Below are 11335 nucleotides of genomic sequence, written 5' to 3' on the forward strand. Positions count from 1 at the left end.
ATTCTTTATTCACAGGTTGTGACCCTCCTCGTTCCCCCGAATAACGTGACCTGCAGGCCAGGTCACTTAGGGAAGGTGTGCCCCTCTCTGGAGGAAACAGTCACTGCCTATACTCCAATCGTAGTAGTGTTTGAACAAAGATAAGAGGTGGAGAATTCTAGCAGACCTGGTAGGGGTTCAACAATTCAGGCTTTCCCATCTGCCCCTATAGGATTACAGAAGACGTAAGTTCAGAAACACTGTTCTGAAAACTTTTAAAGGATTGATTGAAACAACTTTAATAGCAGCTGTAAACTACAAAGATCCTTAGTAGAGGAAGCAACTGACTGTAGTAGAAAAGAAAATGCATTCTCATTCTATGCCCCGTTACACACTCAGCTTCTGGCAAAAGACCAAATGTGTATGCTGGCATGACTTGAGACAAACACAATGCAGAGATGTAGAATATGCTTTCCATTTACAAGGATGCCACAGTTAACTATATAAGCCACCCTCAAGAGGACATTTCTACAGAGCTAATATACAGTGTCTTAAGATAGATGGAGTGAGTTTATGGCTTTTAAGCTATCATAAGAGAACTAGGTTTGTGACATGCTAGAAACAGACAATGGTCATGGTAGAAGTGGCCATGAAATGGCTATGATTTATGTATTCAGGTTGTTAATCTGAATCGAAAGAAGAAGCCATAGGAAGCCTTTGGAAGAACATTCTAGGAACGGCTAACTAAGGGGAAAATAACTTGTCAAGAAACTGGGAGGATCATCCAACTGTGGCCTAATACAAAGAGGTCCAAGGAAAAAGTGAATGTGTGTGAGTGTGTATATACACTCACATACACACATATACATACACATACATACACACTCAAATTATGTGTACGTGTACGTGTATGTATATGTGTATACGTATTCCAACTTTTCCTGACATCAGAAACCCCAGTCTTCTGAACTAGAAGGAAGTTAAGAGAATATCCAGGAATCCTCCATGTCTTCAGCATTTCAGGGACTGGTAATGGTCTAGCCTGATGAACTCAGAGCTACAGAAATTTGAGTCTCTCCTTTGAGGAAAGAAGCATTGCTGAGTTACCTAGCTCATGTCATGTAAGCTGACCCAATAAACCCTCTTTATAATACATATTTACTCTATTGGTTCTGCCTTTTAGAGAACAGTGGACTTACCAGACAGAGAACTCTGTGATGACACAGAGACTTGATTGTGCACACACTGACTGCTCTCCTCTGGTAGACCAAATTTCTCTAGGCTCTTCTTTGAAAACATGACAGCAGGTGTCAAGAGACAGCTTGTAGCAGATGACTGCCAAAAAGCAGATCAGATATGAAGAGCAGAATTCCCATCCTTACTCAGTATATATAAGTTACTTGATTATGAAAATACCCAGCAGGCCAAAGGGAGACCACACATGTTGCTAGAACAGGGCAAAACTACTAGCACTTGCTCCTGGGCTGTTCTTCCTACTAACAGTTAGCCCTGAGGTCTCTGAAAGGTGGCTCCTATAGCCTTCCATGAGAGCTCAGAACAGGCTCATGTGTACCTTTACCTGTTCTTTTTTGTGTCTTTTTATTTTCCTGCGTCTAGTGCCAATACCTAATTCTTTTGCCATAGTTTGGAAATTTGTTTTCCCCCTCAGTTTTTTAATGAAGCAACCATACATACTGTGGTGTTTTGAATATGCTTAGCCAAGGGTGTGGCACTATTAGGAGGTGTGGCCTTGTGGGAGAAAATGTGGCACTGTAGGGGTGGGTTTAGAGAGCTTCCTCCTGAGGACATCATCAGTCTGTTCCTGGTTTACCTTCAGATTAAAAGGTAGAACTCTCAGCTATTCTAGTGCCATGCCTGCTCGGACATTGCCATGTTTCCTGCCATTATGATAATGGACAGAAACTCAGAACTAGTAAGCCAGCCCCCTCAAAATGTTGTCTTTTATAAGAGTTACCTTGGTCATGGCGTCTCTTTACAGCAATGGAAAGTGTATCTAAGACTCATACCCTCTGATTAGAATTTTTAATCCTCTCCCTTGTTTTTTGTTGATGTGCGTGTGTGTGTGTGTGTGTGTGTGTGTGTGTGTGTGTGTGTGTGTTACTAGGGATTTAACTGAACACCCCAATGAGCCTAGGCAAGGTATATGTTGCTGGCTAATATACACTTCTATAGCTTCAATCATAGAGTACACTGAAGATTTATTAGCTACAGGTTTCTGTGGACTAGGTGTTTGGCCTAAGCATTGTTGCTTGTCTCTGACTCAAGGTCACCTACAGACTGCAACCAAGGTTCTAGCCATCCAGTGCCATAGTCATTCCAAGAACTTGGGGGGGTGAGGGGAACTTCTTTGATTACTTATGACTTCTACAAGGTCTTCAGTTTCCATCTAGAAAACCAAAGACAAGAGCTCCATGTGCTACAGGTAGCTTATGGCATAGTAATATACTCACTGTGGGTACTGGAAAGGAAGAAAATTGTTCAGAGGCTGTCCCCATGTCACACGAGCAGACAGAGAGGAACTTCAGAACACTATGATGTGAAGAGGCTCCATACAGAGGCCCATTCTCAGGCCAAAGTTCCCCTACCTACAAATGGAGAGCCTAGAAAAGAAAAATGGTGAGAAAGTGTAAGTAGGCATACTGACTACATGGCAGGGATACTGACCCTCCACAGCAAGGATATCTTCTGGGACAAATACCCACTCAATGGCAGGGATACTGACCTCATGGCAGAGATGTACACCACACAGCAGGGACAGTGACTGTAGTAATCCCAGCAATCATTACAAATGATAAATCTCAGGGCTGGTGAGATGGATCAGTCATTAAAGTCCTTGCTGAGTCAAGATCTCCGGCACCCAAGTCAAAATTCAGACACAGGGTTAGCTGTCTGTAATTCCATTGTTGGCAAATCAGAGACAGGGGGATGTCTCTAGGGCCTGCTGGTCAATTAGTCTCAGTAAATCAGTAAGCTCCAGGTTCACTGAGTGTGTACATATGTGTATATGATGTGTGTATACATCTACACATATATATACACACACACTGTATATGTATATGCACATGTATGTGTATGTATATGTATATGTGTATACCAAAAGCAAAAGCAAATTTTTTAAAAGAACTTTTTAAAAAGTTTTAGATTGGTAGAATTAGATACTGGCTTAGTCAAGGTTTGTATTCCCTCACAAAACATCGTGACCAAGAAGCAAGTTGGGGAGGAAAGGGTTTATTGAGCTTACATTTCCACATTGCTATTCATTGCCTAAGAAAGTTAGGACTGGAACTAAGCAGGTCAGGAGGCAGGAGCTGATACAGAGGCCATGGAAGGATGTTACTTATTGTCTTGCTTCCCCTGGCTTACTCAGCTAGCTTTCTTATAGAACCTAGGACTATGAGCCTAGGGATGGCACCACCCACAAAGGGCCCTCTCAATTGATCACTAATTGAAAAAAATGCCTTACAGCTGGATCTCATAGAGGTATTTCCTCAAAGGAGGCTCCTCTCTCTGTGATAACTCCAGCTTGTGTCAAGTTGACACTCAAAACCAGCCAATATAGATACTATATGTTATATACTAATAGTATATATTGATACTAAAAATTTAACAAATTGACTTAAATTATTTTGATAAAAACTGAGATTTATCTTAAATATTGGAGTTAGAGAATAGACAGTGCCTAAAGCATAAATAAATAATGAGAAAAACTTATGGCAAATTTAAAAGCTAGATAAGGCAACTTGATCATGACATATCATGGTAAAATAAATAAACTCATTCTTGCTTAATTAAGAAAGGATTAATTTAGCATTAGGTTTTCTTTCACTTATTCTTCTACCCATTAAATAAGAATGCTTATTTTACTAACAAGTGTAAAACAATTAAGAATATTTCATTTCACGAGGGACTCTGTCAATATGTATGTAAACCAGAGATAAAATGTTTAAATTATTGTAGTCATTATATATAAAATCTCTGTTTATCTCAGCAATATATTCCATGTATGCATTTTTTCACATAAAAATCCATAGGAAAGTCCAAAGCTGTGTAGATGTGAATTTGCGTGTGCATGTGTATGTGTGTGTGCATGTGTGTGTATCTTTAAAGGGTTATGCAAATTTATCTTTTCCTAATAAAATGGCTATAAAGTTTGTTTTTCCTTTTTACTAATTGTTAAAGAGTTGCTATTAAAACTCTTTGGATTAGGGGTACAATGCTGAAGGTCTTATGTTTATTAATGCTGCAGCTCATATTTAAAATTATGAAGTCATCTCTGAAATGCATAGTTAGTATTCTCTAAAATGTCTTCCCATACATTATGAAAATTCACATCACAAAATTTCCAAGGGGAAACCTTACAAAATGGAATGAGTTGCATTAAGAATAACCAGCAGTTAGCTTCCAGCAATAAAATTCATAACACATCTAAATAATTTCACTTATTTCCTGACTATAAAAATAAATGCATACTTTTGGTAAATAACTGTTATCAGTGCATGGAGAAACATAAAGCTAGAAGTGAACCCAGATAGGGCTAATTTATAAATTGCTCCTATTTTCAGAGCTCTTCAATAATTTAACTGCTTTCAGCAGCAAATAAATATCAATTTTCTAGTCAAAACTAAAAATTATTGCATATTAAAGTGAAATAAAATTCTACTAATTTGTTGGTATGAGAAAGAATGAAGAGTTATGGCAGCATTATTTTCCATAAATTAGCCCTGGACTGCTCAAGAAAAAAAATGGATTTGTAATCTCCAATCTGACAGAACACTAAGCAATTGTTACTAGGGCTCTTTGTAAGAATGCCTGGAGAGACTAACTGGCAAGTCATTCTAGATTCCTTGCAGTTTTCTACCCTTTCTTTCAGCTACTACAACAAAGAAGTCCTTGGATGGTGTTCCAGCAGAGCAATCATCAACCTGCTTTGCATTTGTATTATATCCTCCTGGTTTCTCTTAGCCAAATAGGGTTACTATTGCTATGATAAAACATTATAATGAAAAGCCAGTGGGGGCCAAAGGTTTTATTTTGCTTATACTTACACAGCATCATCCATCTTTAAAGGAAGTCAGAACAGGAACTCAAGCAGGGCAGAAACCTGGAGGCAGGAATCTCTGAAGAGCCTTGGAGGGTTGCTGCTTTATTGGCTTGCCCAGTGTGACTTGATCAGCCTGCTTTTTAATAGAACCCAGGACCACCAGCCTGGGTTCAACAATGTGGGGTAGTCCTCCATTAAACAGGAGGCAGCCCTCTCAATATGAGGTTCTCTCCTTTTGCATACCTCCAGCTTGCACCGAGTTGTCATAAAACTAGCTATCACAGGCACAGTGAGGGCAGGAGAGCCTTCAGAATACTCCTGACACCAGTAAGCCTCAACAGAGCCTGAACATGAATGACAGTTGGAGACAGTGGGAGAGAGTTCAAGATGCTAGGATTAGAACCATCAAAACCACCTGACAAATCAGAGAACTTACAGGAGGGAGCAAGAAAACAAAACAACCAAAAAACAAAAATAAAAACAAAAACAAAGGAGGACTCCAAAAAGACAAAAGGTCTTAAGTTTCATCCCATGGGGATGGAAATCATAGCTTAGAGTATCTCAGAAGTGAGAGGTGTAGGTCATTAATGTATGAAGGAATGAATAAGATTCTTGTGAATAAGAAGTTAAACAAAGGAACTATTCAGAGAAGGGTTGGTAGAGTATAAAAGATGGTAGACAAGGAGAGAAGAAATTTATTTTAAATGAGAAGTTTGCAAGAAACCATCTCACTAGTTGCCTTTGAACTGAGATCTGAACGTAGCTTCTAGAAGCTGGGTGGGCAGTCATCACACACAGTAATTGTCATACTCAAATAACAAATGCCTGAAATTGAAACAGGGAGCCTATAACTGCAACTGGATCCAGTGATATACAAGTAAATAGAATCAGGAAACTATGGGCAAACCTACTCAAAACCAGTGACCCTCTGTAAGAATTGAGCAAACAGGGACACCTCATAAAAATAACAAGGAGCAAGGAATGTCCATTAAGCCTAAAGACAGAGCTTCAGAAGGGTTTACCAAGCAAACATTCGTCCCCAGGAGATGCCGTAATTGCAGGGAGTAAGGCCAGGTTCCAGGAAACACCCCCAGTAAGGTGTGGATTCCCCACCACCACCACTTGCAATAGGTATCTCCTCTTCACCTGGGGCACAGAGAGAACAAAAGACAATGGGCTCCACCAATGAGTGATAACCAACTCTTGCTGTAAGCCTATGTACTGAAAGGTATAAAAAGTGTGTGCTTTTGTTCCCCGGGGGTTGCCTTGGCTCCGAATGCAGGACAACCCCAGTATACTGGTTCAATAAAAACCTCATGCAAATTGTAGCAATCTCCCTCCCTGATTCTTCATGAGTGGGGCACCCACACTGAATTTAACACCTCATCAATCCTGTATCATAAAAAGAAAACACGTGTCTCTGTTCATAGATACCCTTCCTATAGTAGTAGCCTGCTGTAGCATATTTCTGCAATAAACCTTTTCTTTTCTTTTGCTTTAGGACTTTTCTTTTTCTTCTATTCTCCATCAGCCAAAAGACCTACTCAGGCAGCAACAAAATAATCCAGACAACAGTTGCTCAGAGTCTTGCCTTTCTGCCATACTTCTTCTCAATATTGGTTTGAAAAACAAAAACAAAAACAAACAAACAAACAAACAAACAAAAACAGAAATTCTGAGGAGAGCATGGGTCACAAGCCTGACTAACTTCATCTTGTCCCTCGCTGGCTTGGTTTGCCTTAACCTTTCACAAGTCATTTCCAATTATGGGAACATCAGGACTGGTTGATAAACATCTTGGTGAGGTAAGAGCCAAGCTACCTGTAAGCGACAGACTACACCCAAATGAGGACAGTTAACCACAATGGTGGTGCAATAACCATTCAACCTCATGAACTACATTGTGCCCCTCAAGCAGGGACATGATTTTAAGAAGTGGGAATGAGGGGGCATTTGACAACCACATATCTGGCCACAAACTGCTTAATTATGCATGCCTTGCTGGATCCCAGGCTTTTGTCCTAAAACTCAGGTTACTGTGATAATCTTCTATAAGGCAAAGTTTCTCAGTTCCAACACTATTGACCCAAGGAGAAAGGAATGTCCATTAAGTTCTCTTAGTGGACTGTCTATGAAGTTCTACAATGTTTAGATATTTCCTAGGTTGCCATGTGTCAATAGTCCCAGATAAAACAATCAAAATTAATTCTGAACATCTAAACATTCCCTGAAGGACAAAATCATCCATGATTGTGAAGCTTGGCTTTGTGTGCTAAGGGATCAAATTCACGCAGGCTGTTGCCTTCATCATCCTTGTCTGCCACCTTTTATACTACTCTCCCAACCCTTCTCTAAAGGCACAGCTGAAGAACTTGTAAGAATAGAGCAAATAGGGACACCTCATAAAAATACCAAGGAGCAAGGAATGTCCATTAAGCCTAAAGACAATAGGCTACCAATGAGAGATAGACAACTCATGCTGTAAACCTATGTACTGGCAAGGTATAAAAAGTGTGTGCTTTTCTTCCTGTGGGTCACCTTTGCTCTGAATGCAGAACAACCCAAATATGCTGGTTCAATAAAAACCTCATGCTATTTGCATCGATCTCCATCCCTCTTTCTTCGTGAGTGGGGCACTGATGCTGAATTTAACAAACTGAGACAGAAAGACCCAGAACACTATCCTCACACTAGACCATGTTATTTAATTGCATGAGCTCAATGTCAGTCACTTTAGGAAATGAGTCTTTTGTATTGTCTCAGGTCCCATAACCACTCACTCTTAGAATGGTCCAAATTTGAAAGACTTAAAGATGCTTCTAATAGAAGTATGTGCACATTTCTTCACAATACATGCTTTCAAAGTCAGATAAGCCTCAGACTAGTAGAGGCTGCACCTACTGTATGTATAAATTCGGTTTGTCTTTACTCTTCCAGGGGCAGAAGGCAGGTGGCAATCACAAAAATGGAAGATTGTATCAGTCCTACCTAGGATGTGAATTCCTTTAGTGTCCTTTTACCAAAGGTACCTGAAAATTTTCCTTATATTCATTATAGTGGAGTTTATAGGATGCAGTGGTCACTATAAGATGTCCCTCATTGGTGATTGCAACTATACAAAAAGCTGTGTTTTAAGGGGAGTATTTGGTGAGGCATTTAATAACCCACTCAACCACATAAATTTCCATTATTTCAGATTTCCAGTCCTGAGACTTGTAGTCCTAAGTAAGCTATTCATGGCTCGTCTCCAAACTCCTTTCTACTGCTATCCAGCTGATTTTCTGCATTATCTAAATGAGAGTCACAGAGAGGGAACTTGACTGATTATCTTTATAGATCACAGGAAGAGAAATAACATGACATGACACAGGGGCATCTTTATCTTGGGCATGTATTTGATACTTTCTGACCTGTCATGCTGCCTGGGAGGCCAGGTAGATAGACACCCAACCAGATGGCAAGGGAAGAGCCCATCCTCTTCCTGCAATAGGTAGAAGAGCTTAAGCTTTGGCAGTCCCATTGACTGACAGGAGCACTTATCAGACAAGAAGTTCAGAGCTAGTTGAACTGAGACAGATAAAGCCAAGTATCACCTCCTTGGAGCTTATATGATTTTGTTTTCAATTGACAAAAAGACATATGACTTTAAGATATATCAGCAGTACCATGGTCTATTTTAATTTCTGTTGAAGTCTTTTTTGTTGAGGAAGTGGTTAGTGTCTTCAAATAACTTGAAAAGACTCATGGTTTTTGAACCTTAGCAAAAATAAAGCCAGAAAAGCTATCAACATAAATGTGAACATTAATCTGTAATAAGAGAGAAATTTCCTGACAGGAAAGAGGAAAAAAAATGGAAGAATTTGAGGACCTAAAAGATGGTTCTAGGATAGATGTATGAACATTCTTTTATCCTGTCTTCTTATCCTCACACAGCCACCTTATGAGGTATGGCTACATATAGACCAAACAGTGTAGTTTCCAACTTGGTAAGCACTTTTTAAGTCTATACTAAAAAAACAAAGGAAAATGTTTTGAGCCTATTTCTATGATCACTTTAATTATTTTTAAGGTTGTAGTAGCCAATACTTACAACTATTACTAAAAGCAGATTAATCACTTATGACAACTCTATTGATTTAAATTAATGTGCTATATTTTGAACTTTGAAGTTTTAATATCACATTATCACCCTTAAGTCTCATTTTCACAGACTTTATGTCACTTCTTCAGACTCTCACAACTTACATAAACCTTCTATTTTTCCTTTCTGTTCTGTAAACAGTTGTCTTAACCTTTACCATAACTTGTATAAATGTTACCATCTCCTTTCTATTTGGAAATAACCAATTATTTACTAAGAGATGTGCTTGATTATTGAGAGTAGTCATTGAAAGGCAAGTCCTTTTAAAATCATAATTGGTGCATAAGAGAATAGGAAAATATACTTTTTAAAGTCAATAACAACAGTGTGGTAGTTTTGAGTTTGCTTTTTATTGAAACCTGTTTGTAACTTTGCCAACTTCAGTAGGAAGCCTATTAGCTTTTAAAACTAATTCAGGCTGGAAGGTAATTGAGCCTCAGTTTTGATTTTTTTTTTTAAGAGACTTGGATATTTCAAACTTCATTTTTTTTTTTAACTCTCAGATTTATATTATTAGCAGACAGCATGTCTATCACTAGCACACAAAGATAAGGTAAACCCAGCATGGAGCAGGCAGCCTTTGGGGAGGGGCTATTGGAGGAGGCTTGCTGCTTTAGCAGCAGGTGGTAGGACTGCTAAGTTGTCTATAAAATATGATCTGGAACAAGGTGAAGCTGTCCATCAATGACTGCCACAGAGATCTGAGAATACGTTTTATTAGAATGAGCAGGAAGTAAGAACCAAGTAGCCTCAATATCAATTAACATGACAGAGCCAGCTGGCCAGTTAACCTGGGCTTCTCCATATTAATCTTGGTATTGGCAGGAGCCAAGGTTCCAGAACAGTGTCAATTTTGGGACATGAGGCTCAGTAGATCCAAGAGATTTTCCTGTGGACGAAGAACTTAGAGGACTTGGAAAGGCAAAGAGGGGTAGTCAACTCTCCAATATTCTGCCTGTTTGCAGTTTTGGCAGGGTCCTGGTGGCAGGCGAAGTGTAAGGCAGTTTTTCACCAATGATCCACGTTGCCATATTTGAAGTAAGTTTTAAGTAAAGTCAGTTGGCATCCCATCTTCTTTGGAAGTGGTCTCAGGGCTACTACCAGAAGCTGGTATTCCTGCCTGTTGTGGAAAAACCTTTTCTATCTTTTGCTATCTCTTCTTCAAGCTTTTCCCTGTGAATGAATTACATTTGCAACATAAGTACAAACATTATTCTGAAGACATTAAAGAACTTGGTTGTTTATAAGGTCACTGACCTTTAATGTATAGGCCTTATTATCTTTAATGGTTTACAATAGGTTAGTACCTTTTAAAAGATTAGGACTTTATAATTTTATCCCTCTTAAGTTTGAGTCTTAAAATTTATAACTCTTGGCCGGGCAGTAGTGGCACACGCCTTTAATCCCAGCACTTGGGAGACAGTGGTAGGTGGATTTCTGAGTTCGAGGCCAGCCTGGTCTACAGAGTGAGTTCCGGGTCAGCCAGGGATACACAGAGAAACCCTGTCTCGAAAATACAAAAACAAAAACAAAAATAAAATTTATAACTTTTGAATCGAAGATCCTTTAGTATCAAAATAAACAGTCTACAGAGAGATTGGAAAACTCAGTTTCTTGATCCTTTACGAGTGTGTTTGTACAAAAAAATCAATTTATTTGTATGAATAGGTTTTTCCAAATAGCTAAAGCTTAACAAAGTTAGCAAAGTTGTGATTAGATAGTACGTCTTTAAGCTAGTGTCTGTTGCCCTTCACCTATAAACCTTAATCACAAATATATGTTGTTAGTAAGTTTTACTTTTCATAAAGTTTGTTCACAGTTTTCTCTTATGTGGCCTTTTTTTTTTTTTACTCTAAGGACAAAAATCACTATACAAAAGTCCATTCTTACCCAAAATATCCTAGAGGCGTGGTGTTGTCTAATTAGTCTTGGGAAAATAAAATAAAATAAAACAAACCAACTTGGAGACCTAGTGTTGTCTCCTCACTCTGATACAATCTTTTTTCTTAAAAATGAGTTGAATCCAAGCTACATATATATGGTATGTTGTAGAAATTTAAGAGTAACTATACACACAGTTTTGTTGTTTTGTTTTGTTTTTTAAACTACCAACCTTTTTGTTATGAACTTTAAGCTGAGTATTTCTGCTTGGA

The sequence above is a fragment of the Mastomys coucha genome, unplaced genomic scaffold (assembly GCF_008632895.1).
Source record: "Mastomys coucha isolate ucsf_1 unplaced genomic scaffold, UCSF_Mcou_1 pScaffold21, whole genome shotgun sequence".
In the NCBI taxonomy this organism is placed as follows: domain Eukaryota; kingdom Metazoa; phylum Chordata; class Mammalia; order Rodentia; family Muridae; genus Mastomys; species Mastomys coucha.